The sequence below is a fragment of the Plectropomus leopardus genome, chromosome 16, assembly GCF_008729295.1.
Source record: "Plectropomus leopardus isolate mb chromosome 16, YSFRI_Pleo_2.0, whole genome shotgun sequence".
NCBI classification, from domain to species: Eukaryota; Metazoa; Chordata; class Actinopteri; order Perciformes; family Serranidae; genus Plectropomus; species Plectropomus leopardus.
In genome coordinates, this window is record NC_056478.1 from 26,769,925 (window position 1) to 26,783,445 (window position 13,521).

Sequence of the window (13,521 nt, forward strand, 5' to 3'; positions counted from 1 at the left end):
ACTGCTGTGGACATGGAGGCAGCTAAACATATCTTAGCCACCTAAAAAGAAAATCTATAGGCCTTTCAGTTTAACTGTACTCTATATTTATGTATTTGCTCCTCTTTAACCTGTACCTCCGCCATTTGGTGGAGTAAAATTATTGTTTTTCTTAACGGAGTCTGGTGTGTTTGATGTAACGGCTTCAAATCTTTGTCGATGAGGCCTGTCTAACAGCAAGGTAAAGAAGTGAAAATATTCTTAACATAGCACAAAATTAAACAGATATTGATTGGTTTTTAGGTGGCTCAAATGAATCAATTAAGGCAGAGTTTGTTGGATGGTGTTTGGTCATGTACTTGATGCAGTGGTTTTCTATCCTAAAGTTATTGTAAATAAACAGTTATGATTGTGACTAAGTCTATAGTATAGACTGTATAAATAATATAGGTCTGTATCAAGTATCGTATAACTTCCTTCAGTCATTAATTTCAAGTTACCAGCGGCTTTAAATATTCTTATCCAGTTGTCAATTCTGCGAATAAACATTTTTAAACACCCTCTTTGTTCATATATCGTGCAGAAATTTTGGGCTGATCAGTGTGCGTCTGCTTTTCTCCACGTCTCACCACCAAAGGATCCTGTTTCCTATGAACTGTGATGAACGGTGTTCTCTTGTAGCAGCAAACACAGAGGTCTAATCATTCAAAAATTACTACTGCTCAAAGTTAAGATTATATCTTTCAAATAAACTTGCAAACCACAGCGTGAGCTGCATTTACATCCTGCACACTTTTTTTTTAATGTTACTATACAACTGGCCTTTTCACCCCCCCAAAAGCATCAAGCAGAGAGGGAAATGTGGAAATGTAAACTGAGGTGTTTCTCAGAGCATTGCACTATAAGAGGAAGTGCTTGTGTCACACACACATATCCTGCTGCGGAGGCAACGGTCTGCATGGCTCTGAGGAGCACAGAGGCCAAAGATAACCGCTGAAACATCTTCCTGTGTGCTGTCAGTCACTCCGGTGTTACAATCAGAAAGCATCCTGTGTCGTAGGTGCGCTGCCACATAACACTAGAAAGGCCGGTAGATTTGCAGATGTAAAAAGAAAGCGGACATGCAATTGAATGGAATACTTAATTATGATAATTATTTAATTATAGTGAATATTTGATTGCTTGTTTGTGAATGCTGAACAGCACTGGTTTGAGAATGGGTCTCGGAAAAGTTGCAGACTGCCAATTTGAAATCTAACAGCCATTAACTGCTGTGGATGAATATGATGCTGCTGGCAGCTTGGCCTTTACTGATAAACCATGATGGAGTTAACATCATTTTTTTAGAGACTGAAAAAAGAAAGAAAGAAAAACCGTATATTTTACACACAGATTGCCAACACAAACACACATAGAAATTAAAAGTAAAAAATTCTAATTTTAAACCAAAAAAATTTCATTAGATTCTTGTTAAAAGTTGCAAGTATATGAATATTTGGATATAATTTTCTTTTGTTTTGTCAAACCTGTTGGTTCAGGTACCTGGTTAAATGTGAAAGTAAATCACACCGAAAAAACCATCAGCAGGAAGTAAACAACTTTTCTGTGGGCTCAAAAGATTGTGTGTTAATGTGATGCTGCTGTGACAACACATTTTCTTGTCACTCAGAATAAAAGGGCGATCTAATCCATCTGGTCTTCTGCTTCTATTGACCAATAAATCATAAAAACGAAAGAAGGGTGGAAATGAACGCTTCAAGCACAACACTGATCCCACTAACAATGCCAAAGTGTCTCAAGAGCTCCACTGCAGTCTTTCCAAACATGCCTGTTTAACACACCAGCAGTTCTGGTTCCAATTAGCTTAAATGCTACATCCAAAGGGAGCCGGCGGAGGAGCTCTTCTATATTCCTTTAATTGATGGCTGCGCTACTATCCTATTTCACAGGCCAGTTTCTGCAAAGAAAACTTGAAAAACACTTCATTAGCATGAAAAGCTGCTCTTTAATTATTTCAGCGCGTCCCAGGCTGATTTACAAGTGCCATTACACGACATGTCTATTTTGAGTTAATTTATTTAGCTGAACAATTCACCAGTGGGTAAACCTTGGTGATATTTGGGTTAATACCCTTGTCTCCAAACTGAAAAATAATGGCATTAGCAATTTCAGTCAGTAACTCTTTATTTCTGCACAACACTGACATGGGAAACTCTCTGCATTTGCATTTTTCTTGTATTCAAAGAATTTTTGCTTCTATCAAGTTTAAATGATTTAATGATTTAACTTCAGACACATCCTACGACAAGTAACAAATGTATTTAAATGGCTGTCAAAATAACCATCAAAATGGCTATTACACTTGTATCACTCTACTGCAGATGCATTGCACCATAATCATGTGGAATGCCACACAAGTGATGACTGTACATGAAAAAACCTTAAGTTAAGATGAAATAAAGAAAAATGCCCTTTTGACTCTTATATCACATCCACAGACATCTCATGTACCTATTTCACAATATAAAAAAAGAGACAAAAAATGTATGTCATCATATTCTTATATCAAAATCCTCCATGTTATCTTCCTGTACAACAATACATGGCATGTGCTTACATAAGATAGAATCGACCAATTTCAACCAATGAAGTCACATCATCCACCCATCATTCAATCTGCAATTTCTAGCCGCACAGAGATGGTTAGGTAGCTAACAACAGCATGCAGCGTTTCCCACACATTCACGTATTTGTGGTAGCCTGCCATGATCAAAACATCTGCTGTCACATACTGACTTTATATTCTGGTGCTAGACAGTTCTTTAGGAGCACTGTTGAAATATATTGTTTGGTTATTAACTATCAACCACACTCTTGGAGCGCAGAGCGTACTCTTGGTACAGATGGAGCAGCAGAACTTCAGGCGCAGTAAAAGTGAAACTTTACTGTTTATTGCGCTGGGTCTAAAGGTTTGCATTTAGTGGCTCCTCTCATCCATCGATCTGATCAGCTCTGACTAGACTGACGGATCAATCTAGTCAAAGAATTCATGACGAATTTTGCCCGCACTGCATTCACGGACCTGCAAAAACGTCCAAATTTAGAAAGGGAAAACAAAATAATAAAAAAGGGACGCACACAAAAAATCATAATAAAAAAAACATATGTTTGCTGACAAAGCTCAGCTAAATCCAGCCTCTCTTTTAGCAGCCCAATCAAGTGGGAAGGATGTGATTTAAATCCCTCTTGTAACTGTACACTGATCAAATATTCCATTTCACTTGGAAACAACGTCAAAATACAGAAGCTTGTGATGCTTTAACTTCTGTTTCACTGGCACTGGTAAAAAATCTAAATGTCCACCTGAATTCTGCCTCTGACAGTTTTGTGTCATTTTTGTAACAAAAAACATAATAAGAAAATATATAATAGCATCAGTAGCATCATGTTCAAAGAACACAACCAGAGGGCTGCCAGGTAAATTCTCCAATCCCAGTTGAGCAAGACATTTAACCCTCTACTGTACCAATCATATTGCTCCCTGCTGCATTCAGGAGAGATTGTGGTTTTGAACAGCCACTCCCAAATATGCATGCAAATGTGCAAAAGTGAATCAAGAGTACTGATAATGAACTTGTTAAGTTGGGTTTTTTTTAAATGTAGCTCAAGTGGGTTAAAATAACCTTCTAGACAGTTTTGAGGAATTGGACCCATGGAACTAGAGGAGTGGGCAGCTTATGACAGAGCATGTGTCACTTTCGGGAAGCTGGGCTTTTGATTGCAGAGGAATAGAAAAGCCTTCAGAGAAGAAACCTCGAGTCCAGGTCAAGGGCAAGAGGGGTGGAAAAGGATGTGCAGGATGTGTTTTACTCTTCTGTTTAGAGATGCATGTAACGCAAAAGACAATAAGCAGGTTAGCTGTAATAACACCTTTGACTGCAGAGTGTGAGCAGTGACAACCGAAGGCCAACAAACTGGAACTGAATCCTGTGTGCAGAGTTACAATAACCAACTGCTGACAGAAACGAGGTGTAAAGTCACCTGAAGCAGCTTTCACCTGAACTGCGCAGTGTGGCAAAGTTCACTCGAAACTTTTATGAGAAGTTTAAAGTCTAAACCAAGACGCGAGTTCTGTTACACGCTAAAGCTAGAGTTACTGCCAGGGATCTACAAATTGTAGGCTACACAGGCCCTGACAAATCAGGAAAAAGCAGGACGATTACTCATACATCATCGCCCAAACAACATGAGCATGTTGAGCTTGGTCCTCCGTGGTCCTTCAAAGTTACATATGCAGACTGGAATTAAAATGACCACCTCATCAAATCATCCACTACCCATGTCTACAGAACATATCTTTTTGTTTACCATCCTACCCTTACGTTATTTCATTGCTTTTATTTATTTAATAAACCCCCCTTTTTCTATTTCCCACCTATTATCCCACTATTATATTTTATTTATTCAATTATCTTTTTAGTTTATCTTGTTATTAATTGATTTTAAAAGATGTCCTCTTTCTATGTTTGCAAGGTCTTCATGTTCATTTGGTTGTGTATTTTGTTTTTATTCATTCACATAAACCAATAAAAACAGAGTTACAAATATATATATATATATGAACACCTCAGTGTCATTAAACTAGATCTTCCAAGTCGTATAATCACAAGAGCCATAACTGTGCCCTGCAACTGAAATGGAAACTGTCAGTGGCACTTCTCTTTATTTTCCAGATCAAGCAAATGGGAGACCGTACACATGTGTTGAGACAGGTCATTTTTACAATGACAGAAATGACCTGGGGCTCTCTTCTATGATATATCACCTTTATGATCTAAAACTTTACTTTTTATCAGACATTACCTAATCTACATACAGTAGATGTTTGTTTCCCTGTCTGTATTACCTAATCTGTACGTTACCACAACACCCACGTATGCAGGCAGTCAGTCTAGCATTGAAATCCTGGCTCGTTATCACATCTGCTAAATAAATGTCAACCTTATGGTTGGGTATAGAATTTCAGTACATTAGAGCACAAACAATATCAGAAAGTATCAGAAACGTACAGTTATACAAATGTGCAGTTTTTTGGTTATATTTTTACTCATGACTTATCTTTCGTACACTATCAATGAATCATCTGTATTTTCTAAGTAGCATAAAAGTTATATTTTTAGCTTCACCAATCAAAAAAGGTTTTCTTAAAGTGTCAGATATGATCATTATAAAGCAGCCCTTTGACTTTATGGAGCTTTTTAGCCTTATTTAGCTGTTTCGGTTTCACAGGCCAAAAATGTACTGCATAATTCAGTCTCACCACTCAGCTTAACCCTGTTTTTAGTCACAGGCTGATATCTGAAGCAACCAAGCTATACTAAACCAGATAGGCTACCTGCCCATTACACATCGATATATACGCATAGATGCTGCATTGGCCGCTTCTGTTCACTGCAGTGATGCGTCAACGTGGTGGCTGTACTGATAGAGTGAAGCTGCACCTATTCATGCATGTATGTCTATCGCTAAAGTTTAGACTGATTCTCCAGCAATTTGATTTGTTACAAATGCAAGACATGTACTTACGATACTGGAAACCACATTGGTTAAATTTCAAAAAGCGGGTTTTCATACCAACATACTTACCAAATACTAGATAGTAACAATAATACTTTTAAAATATGATATTTGAGTGCACTATTTGAGTTACAATATTAAATTAATTTCTGGGAGGCTTCACATTTTTTTAAATTCTATTTTTAATTTTAATCTTTACATTTCAAATATTAGAAAAACAAAGTCCATACACTAGACTATGCTCCGATAAATATTTTACTCAATTACCAAAAAGGTGATGTTTTGAGCTACATGCTCTTCATAGTTAAATTGTTACATTTTGCTTATTTAACATTACATATGATGTCACACATTATGCTTTGAAATGCCAGCTAAAGACAACTGAGCAGTCATTTAGCTCAAGGTCCCTCCTGCACAGTGGTACTGTCCTTTCACTTTACACTTTAAAATTATATACAATATAAGTCGATATAAGCAAAACTATACGCCTCTGGAGGCTTTCTGAACTAAAAATGAGGCACATGATGTTATGTATGCCAAGTTTGCACCATGAAATAATTTTTAACAAGAACTTTAAGGTAGATTATTTAACAAAATACATGAGCAAAATAGCTGATTAAATAAAAAATATTTTCTGCATTTTACCAATTGATTACTTTAATAAACTAATAAATAATAAATTTAGTACAGTCACTTAACTTTACATTAGCTTTAAAGAAAGATTACTTTTTGTAATATATAAATTTCAACACATTCATAACAAATACTGCACAGCAGTCCACAATTTCAAGTGAGAGGAATGCCGCTGAAAGGTGGTGGAAGCTGTTAAATAGCAATTCTGTCTTATTTGTTTCTCATTAAAACGGCTGTAAACACAGTCCATCCAACTTCTATCTGTCGACGCATTGTTACAATGTTTGTATGTACAAAACACAGTGCAATGCGCTGTTTTAAACTGGTATTGGTGACAACGGCTTACCTGACTAGAAGTGGTATTGCTAACAATATCTTGGTTTTCTGACTACTTGTACTGGAACGAGGTTGTGATTCCCAACTGTCATTCCCAATTCTGACTTTCAAGGTAAATGTAGCTCAGCATTAGTTAAAGACAAGCTGGTCAAAAAAAAAAAAAAGAAAATCAAGCTTATTTCCACTAAAGACCCAGATGTTACTCACAGGGGTTTACGGAGACCAGCCCAGAGCTTATATGAGAAGTAACATTGGGCTTGTATATATCAGGTGGCCAGAAACACAACTCCAAATGAATGCTTGTGCAGTGTTTGCAGGATGTGTAAACAACAGGCAATTATAACTCCAGAATTTGTCAAGGCTGTGGGTTTGTCCACTTGTTAAGGAGTTCTTCTGCCTCAAGTGGCCCAAAAAACCCCAATTAATGCAACTTTATCATGTCCAAATAAAGCCTAATCATGCAAAACTACACATTGCAACAGATGATTGAACTTCAAATGATTTTGTGCAATCACAATTTAAAAGGCTGCTGCAAAAGTGGCAAACCCTACTACATGCACTCTGCAGAATTAACAAGCGCTGAGCAGGCGACAGTTAGAGGTGTAGTGGACTGTGCAGTGTCAGCCCCGATGCATGCAATTTAACCCTTGAACTGGAGAGGACCACGAGCAGCATGTGTAATGGAGGACTCCATTTAAAGCGGAGAAGTCAGGAGAGCTCGACAGGGGGAGGGGGCTTCAATAAGAGCCTCTCTTCCTGACAGCCACACACTGGAGTGGGGGAGGGTTAAAAACACCAAGCCCTCTTCCTGAGTCTGCAGCAATGGGCATAATGTGATGGATCCTTCCCTTCCACCTACGACTTGTAGCTCGTACCCTGACACTTTTACTCTGAAGAAAACACACAGTGTATAAACACACATGTGGACAGATCAGTGAGCTGCCTGAAAGAACATGATTCAGTCTGCAGCCTCTTTCGGAGAATCTGTTGTGACACACACAGAAAGAGAAAGGTAAGCCAATATCGTTTCCTGGGTTAAACTGACTCTGCACAAACAACAAGCATTTGTTCTCCATCCAAACACACTCATATATAGTAATTATCGTTTCCCTTGTGAAAGGGGAAAATCTACACACCCCCACCCTTTGCTCTGAATGGTGATAAGTTGTTGTGCAAACTGCAAATGATAAATCAGGAAACAGGTTTTTCTGGAAAGAAGATTTGAGCATTGGCACGGAGCTCGTGACAACATGCCACAACCTCAGCTTGTTGTAAAAGTTTTTCAACACAAGTGCTCGTCCTGCTTGTTTATTGTATAAAAGCAAACACTGCAAGTGAGCCCAATTCTTCGCCTCTGTCAACAAGGATCGAAGCATCTTAAGAAACACACTGCAAGTTTAGATCTATAAACTGTGCCGTGTTGATTTAGCCTGTTAGCTTATGCCAAATTACATCCAAACACAGCAATTAGATGCCTGCTGTTCTCTAAAAGCACATGATCCGCACCAAAATCCTGATTTAGCACTCATCATACAGGCTCTGTGAGCGTTCGTTGCAGAGTTTCCAAAGAGTGGCAAATGAGCACGGCCTCCTAGCAACATATTTGCCCTGCTACAGGCACACATGGTTTCAGTTAGGGGTCTGCACCTATAAACAGTTGGCCATGGCAGCTTATTGGTCAGGAAGTGCAATGTTGACTGCAAGTCAAGACAGGCACAAGCTGCTAATGAATGATATACACTCTTACGGTCTAGCTATGACAACACAGGTTGGATTGGAGGTGTTTAGAGGCAGAGAGAGAAGTGATTCTGAGGAGTTGTGAACAAACTGGAAGCAGAGAAGCTGGTCAAAAACACAATCACCAGGTGTTATCTGAATGCGAGATTTTTAACTACGCAACAGTGGAAAATCTACCTTTTCATTACAAAAGTCAATTCAGGATTTCAAAGAGTAATTCCATTTTTTATCAGTCAGATTTAGAATAAAAACATAAATTGGACAGAGGTTGATAACCTGCAAAACAGACTTTTAAGAGTTGACTTTTCAGACACAACCAGCGTTTCGCATCACTTGACTTGTGTTAATATGAAGACCAGCCTTAAGTGATACAACATGGAGAAACACAATCTCAACACACCCAGAGGGGTTTTCACCGTGCCAAGTAGACCACCGCAAACAGCCAAACACTACCATGAATTGAAAGAGGTGTCGTAACCACACACTGCAATTACAGAGATATTAAAATACCAGTCATGATAAAGGAGGGGGAATCACCAGAGGCCCCACAATACAATATTATCATGATACTTAAGTGGCACTACTTTATGGTACAACGAACGTCCCAGAAAATACGACGGTATGTCGATTTACGATATTATAATTATTATCAATTACAATGATCCTTGAAGGAATTACAACAGAAGGATTATGTTATTTTAAAAAACAAAAATGTGTCCGTTTAAATACTTAAATTGAAATTAATAACTATTTTTGATGTTAAAGTATGTGTAAAAAGTCTCCTTTGTGAAAATAACTGAAACAAAGATGAGATTTTTCCACCCAGTTTCTTCGTTTTTTTTGGACAATAACGTAGTTAAGCAAACGTACACAGGATAACCGCCGGTTTTCATACCACAGTATACCTTGAAATCAGTACATCACTGCAAACATGCTGGGATACGTTGGGTATTGCGATAACATAAACTGCAATACATTTCCATTCATTACCTTTTTTCAACTGCAAATTATGTCCCCAAAGGAGAACTTTTTTAACATCTGTGTGATTTATTAACAAAGTTTTCAGCCTGTTCTGTTCTCATGGCAAATCACTCTGTTGACAGGACTGTTTCTAGCGGACTGAAAAAGCTATTGATTTTATTATTCTATAATAGGCTACCAAAAGTTTAATTTGTCTTTATAATATTCATAGTTATATAATGATTAAAAATGGATACTTGTTGGAACAGTGTATCGATACAATATTGCCTCACAAAAATCTATGCTGTATCAATTTTTCCTCCACCCCTGTTAACAAACTGTTACATTTGTGTTACATTTGGCTGCAATCAGCGGGTTAAATACAATTTAGACTGCATGACAATAGCGAGAAGAAACAAAGCCGCCAAACATCTCAACGATCGTCTGTGAATGAGTGAACCTACAGATTTGTTTAAAATCACTCAACCGTGTTCTGGGTTTCCAGTTACATGACTCTACTCTCAAAAACAAAAATACAACCTTAATAAATAGGTCAAATGCTGAAACCTGTCCCCACCAGTCCATCCGGGCACCTTAAGTGACTTCACAAGAATAAATACAACCAGAGAGAAAATGCAAAATCAATATAGGTCAAGTTATCTTTTTAACTATACCAAGTAAACAAACAACATCTGTGCTGTCATTTTGGCTGTCAAAGGCTCAGACCCACCCCTCCTTATAAGTTTCCATCACCACTGACCTGAAACACCTGATCCATGCAGTAAGACAAAGTTATCAAGCAGGTGAAGTGACTCACTCATCACCTGATTTCTCAAAAACAACCAAACACAGTGTTGGGCTTTGTGTGTCTCCTGTGGTTCATCATGGCCACAGTTGTGCAACTATTGTGCTCTCTTTACATCACGTTATTATGAAAATGACAGGAAACATATGTTGAATATTACAGGAACACTTACATGTAACGTTGTGTGTTGTAAATTCACTAACGTGGACACACAATTAGCATGTACCAAAGTAGCAAGCTACTTATCAAAACTTTCAATATTACACCAAAAATCGTTTCGGCGTGATAGCAAATGAATAAGCAATTAATTGAGGTGTAACGGCTTTATTTTGAGGCTCGATGGAGACAAAATACTGCGTATATGAAGCGAAGTGAAGCTATAATTTTCTGATTTAACGTTTCCATCCACGACAAGTCTTGCGACGTTTCAAAGGAGAGCTCAATGGAAAAAGTAGCCTAACATGGGCTACAAAACATGTAGCGTCAGCCAGAGTTATGCTAAAATAAAAACACCCATAATATCTATTTTCAGATATTCATATTAAACTGGACTTATGGTTAAAGTTACCGAATGTGCTTTCGGATTAAGACAGTGGTTTGCCAACTCGGCCGAGACGGCAACAGCCTCCAAACACTTTAAGTTAGCCAGCTAAGCTAGCTGCTTGCTGTAGACAAAAACTTTTTCCACATCTGAAAACTTTTTCTCTCCGTTTTCTTTCAAACGGAATGAGGCGCTATATAAAAGCGCTTATCTCACATGACACTAAAGTGCTTTTATATTTCACAATAACGCTTTAAAAACTGCATTTCTTCCGGCTGTTGCTAACTGGCCAAAGTTAACTTAAAGTAACTTACCTTTCCGTCTCCGCTGCCGCCGCCGCTCCCCGGGCCGCCTTCAACACCCGACACCGCCGCCGGACCTCCAGAGGGCCGCGGAGCTGGGAGAGGAGAAGCCGAGAGCAGTCCAGCTACTACCAGGCAGACGAAGAGCCAACTGCACCGAGGCCCCGGGCCTTGTGTGTCCTCGAAATAGCGTCAGGGGGAGGGATACCGAGCCTCGGCTCTCCGCCGTTTGACAGAGACTCGGGAATAACTTTTTGACAGCTCCTCTTCTTCAGCCCCCCCCTCCCCTCGACAGCCCTTCACTTTTCTCTTTTTCCTCACTTCCAGCAGATACGAATCAAAATACTGTCACAGAATATGGCGGCTGCATAAGCAAGCTACTATCGCGAGAGGAAGAGCTGTTTTCTTTTTTTTCCTTTTTTTTTAGTTTCCCCAAAGTTGTGCTGAGGGGGGGGGAGAGGAGTGATTGCTGCTGCTGCAGAGGATGCAGAAAGAGAGGAACAAAACCAGACTTATATTATTTTTATTAGTATTATTATTACGTATTATTATTTACATCAATACATGGATTGTTTGTTTCATGTTCATTTTGTCTTCACAAAGAGGTTGAAGGCCAGAGGTCAGATCAGCAGTCCTGAAGATAGTTTTAAGCAGGGCCGTAGCCAACACTGAGTCAACATAAGGCGGGGGGGCCAAATCTTCTGGTGCCCCCCCCCAAAACACCCACACCCACATAAACAGAAAACAATTCTAAATTTGAAAACTAATTTCCTAGTATGTTGTGTCATTTATTGTAATCAAGTACAGCCATACACTACTATACAAGCATGCAATAAACCTACCTACCAGAAAAGTCCTGCAGATAAGGTTTTTGTTTGTTTGTTTGTTTTGTAGGCTGGTGCATAAGTTAGTGTCCCCCTTTTTACTTTATCAGAAAAGCAACAGGATTTTTCCTTTGGATTTAGGATTTTTTCAGAAAATAATCTGTGTGACAAATAAATGTTCATGAGCAGCAAGATCAGCAAGATAATCATCACAAATGAACACTACTATAATGATTTCTGAAGCAATCGCCAGAGGTAGAAAGTGTATATAATGCTATAACCAAACTACACCATAATCACATGACTTAACAATGCCACAGAGGCAGTAAAGCTTGTAACTGTAAAATCTTTTCTACTCTTCTGACCACTCAAGTGCTAAAATGCTAACTCATTTCCTGTTTATAGCAGTCATTCCTGCACCATTTCATAAAGACATTATATTATTAGTTGAATATGCCCATGAGCCATGTTCTGCTGGGGTACTGCAACAGCAACTGGACAAACCACGAGCAGAGCTTCAGGACGGTGCAATACTGGAACTGGTAGTAATAATAAAAGCAATTTGTTTAGTTTCTTAGTTTTTTTATGATTATGATTACATTTTCTAATGATTTTAGAGAACTTTTTTCAATTCATTTTTTTTAAATCAATTTATTGGGATATTTGAAGTATATATATCACATTCACAACAATTCGGCTGCTGTTGTCTTTGTGCAATTATCTCTCGGCAGGAATTAACAAGACAATGTCTGAGCAGCTGTGGTGGTCTTATCAAGGAAAATCACAAAGTAGGGCCGGGCAGAGAACAGCTTCCTCTTATCACTTATTGACACTTTAGCTATATTTGACCAGATGAAATTTTGTTATCTGATATGAACACTTCTCCACCCAAAGGAAACAACATGTTTCATACTCGAGTGTGAAATACAAAGCTGTGTTATTTATAGCAGCGCATTATTAGTGCTCTATAGAGAGCTTTGCCATCATGTCTCTGTAACATGCTCACAGAGGAGAGAAGTTGGTCAAACAGTAAGCATGCTGCTCGCAGTTTTTAAAGTTCAGTCTGCTGCGATTCAAAATTCATGTTCCACTGCCAAGGAATAGATTCATGGGGTTGAAAAAGGCTCATTCATCTGACGTTTCTGTCGTCTGTTAACAGTCTTTGTCAAAAGGCTGTTAGAGACGACACCACGCACTCTGAGCTCTGACGCCTCCAGAATTGTGGAGAAAGATCTTTGTCAAGCAATATTTAAGACTAACATTAGAAAAATATGCATGATTGTGTGTCGTTGTCTGCGTTGTCAAACTGAGCCAACATTGCAAACAGTCAATCAGATGAGACTTGGACCTGCAGTACTGTCTACTGTGTATCCGAAAAGGGTGAGCGGCAAAATCTGGCGAGAGGAGAACGATCAGGATGCGTCTTCTCATTGGAGAATTGTAAACACACTTTGCTCAACTATTCAGGCAGAGGAAGGCTGTCACTTAGCAATTGAAAGTGCATCAGTGCAAAGTGTGCTTAATCCTTGAAATCTGGATCAACATCATTTTTTTAATCTTTTGCTGGCTCAAGACGCCTTTCACAAGCATTTTAAAAAAATGGTTTGATTTCTTTTGAAAACATGGGAAAAAAAGGCAATGAGCAACTTTGGCAAAAAATGTCCCAAAAATTAGTCCCACAAGAAATTGGTAAAATGTGACAAAGTAAATGACGTGGTAAAAGAGAGAGAGAAAATTATTATAAAATTATCCAAAAATAGGGAAACTGTCAAGGGAACTACAAATATATTAATTATAATCATATATTTAACAAGATGTTCCATAATA

General features: G+C 38.4%; 1 protein-coding gene across 4 annotated transcripts in view; it reads right to left on the minus strand.

Annotated features, from left to right (window-relative positions):
* tab2 (TGF-beta activated kinase 1 (MAP3K7) binding protein 2) overlaps positions 1 to 11,242 on the minus strand; it is a 52,920-nt gene extending 41,678 nt beyond the window's left edge. For all 4 annotated transcript variants that reach the window (XM_042503193.1, XM_042503195.1, XM_042503194.1 and 1 more), the window contains exon 1: positions 10,883 to 11,242. The gene's annotated coding sequence lies outside the window, so the exon portion shown is untranslated. The remainder of the gene's footprint in view (positions 1 to 10,882) is intronic.
* Positions 11,243 to 13,521: the final 2,279 nt, after the last annotated feature.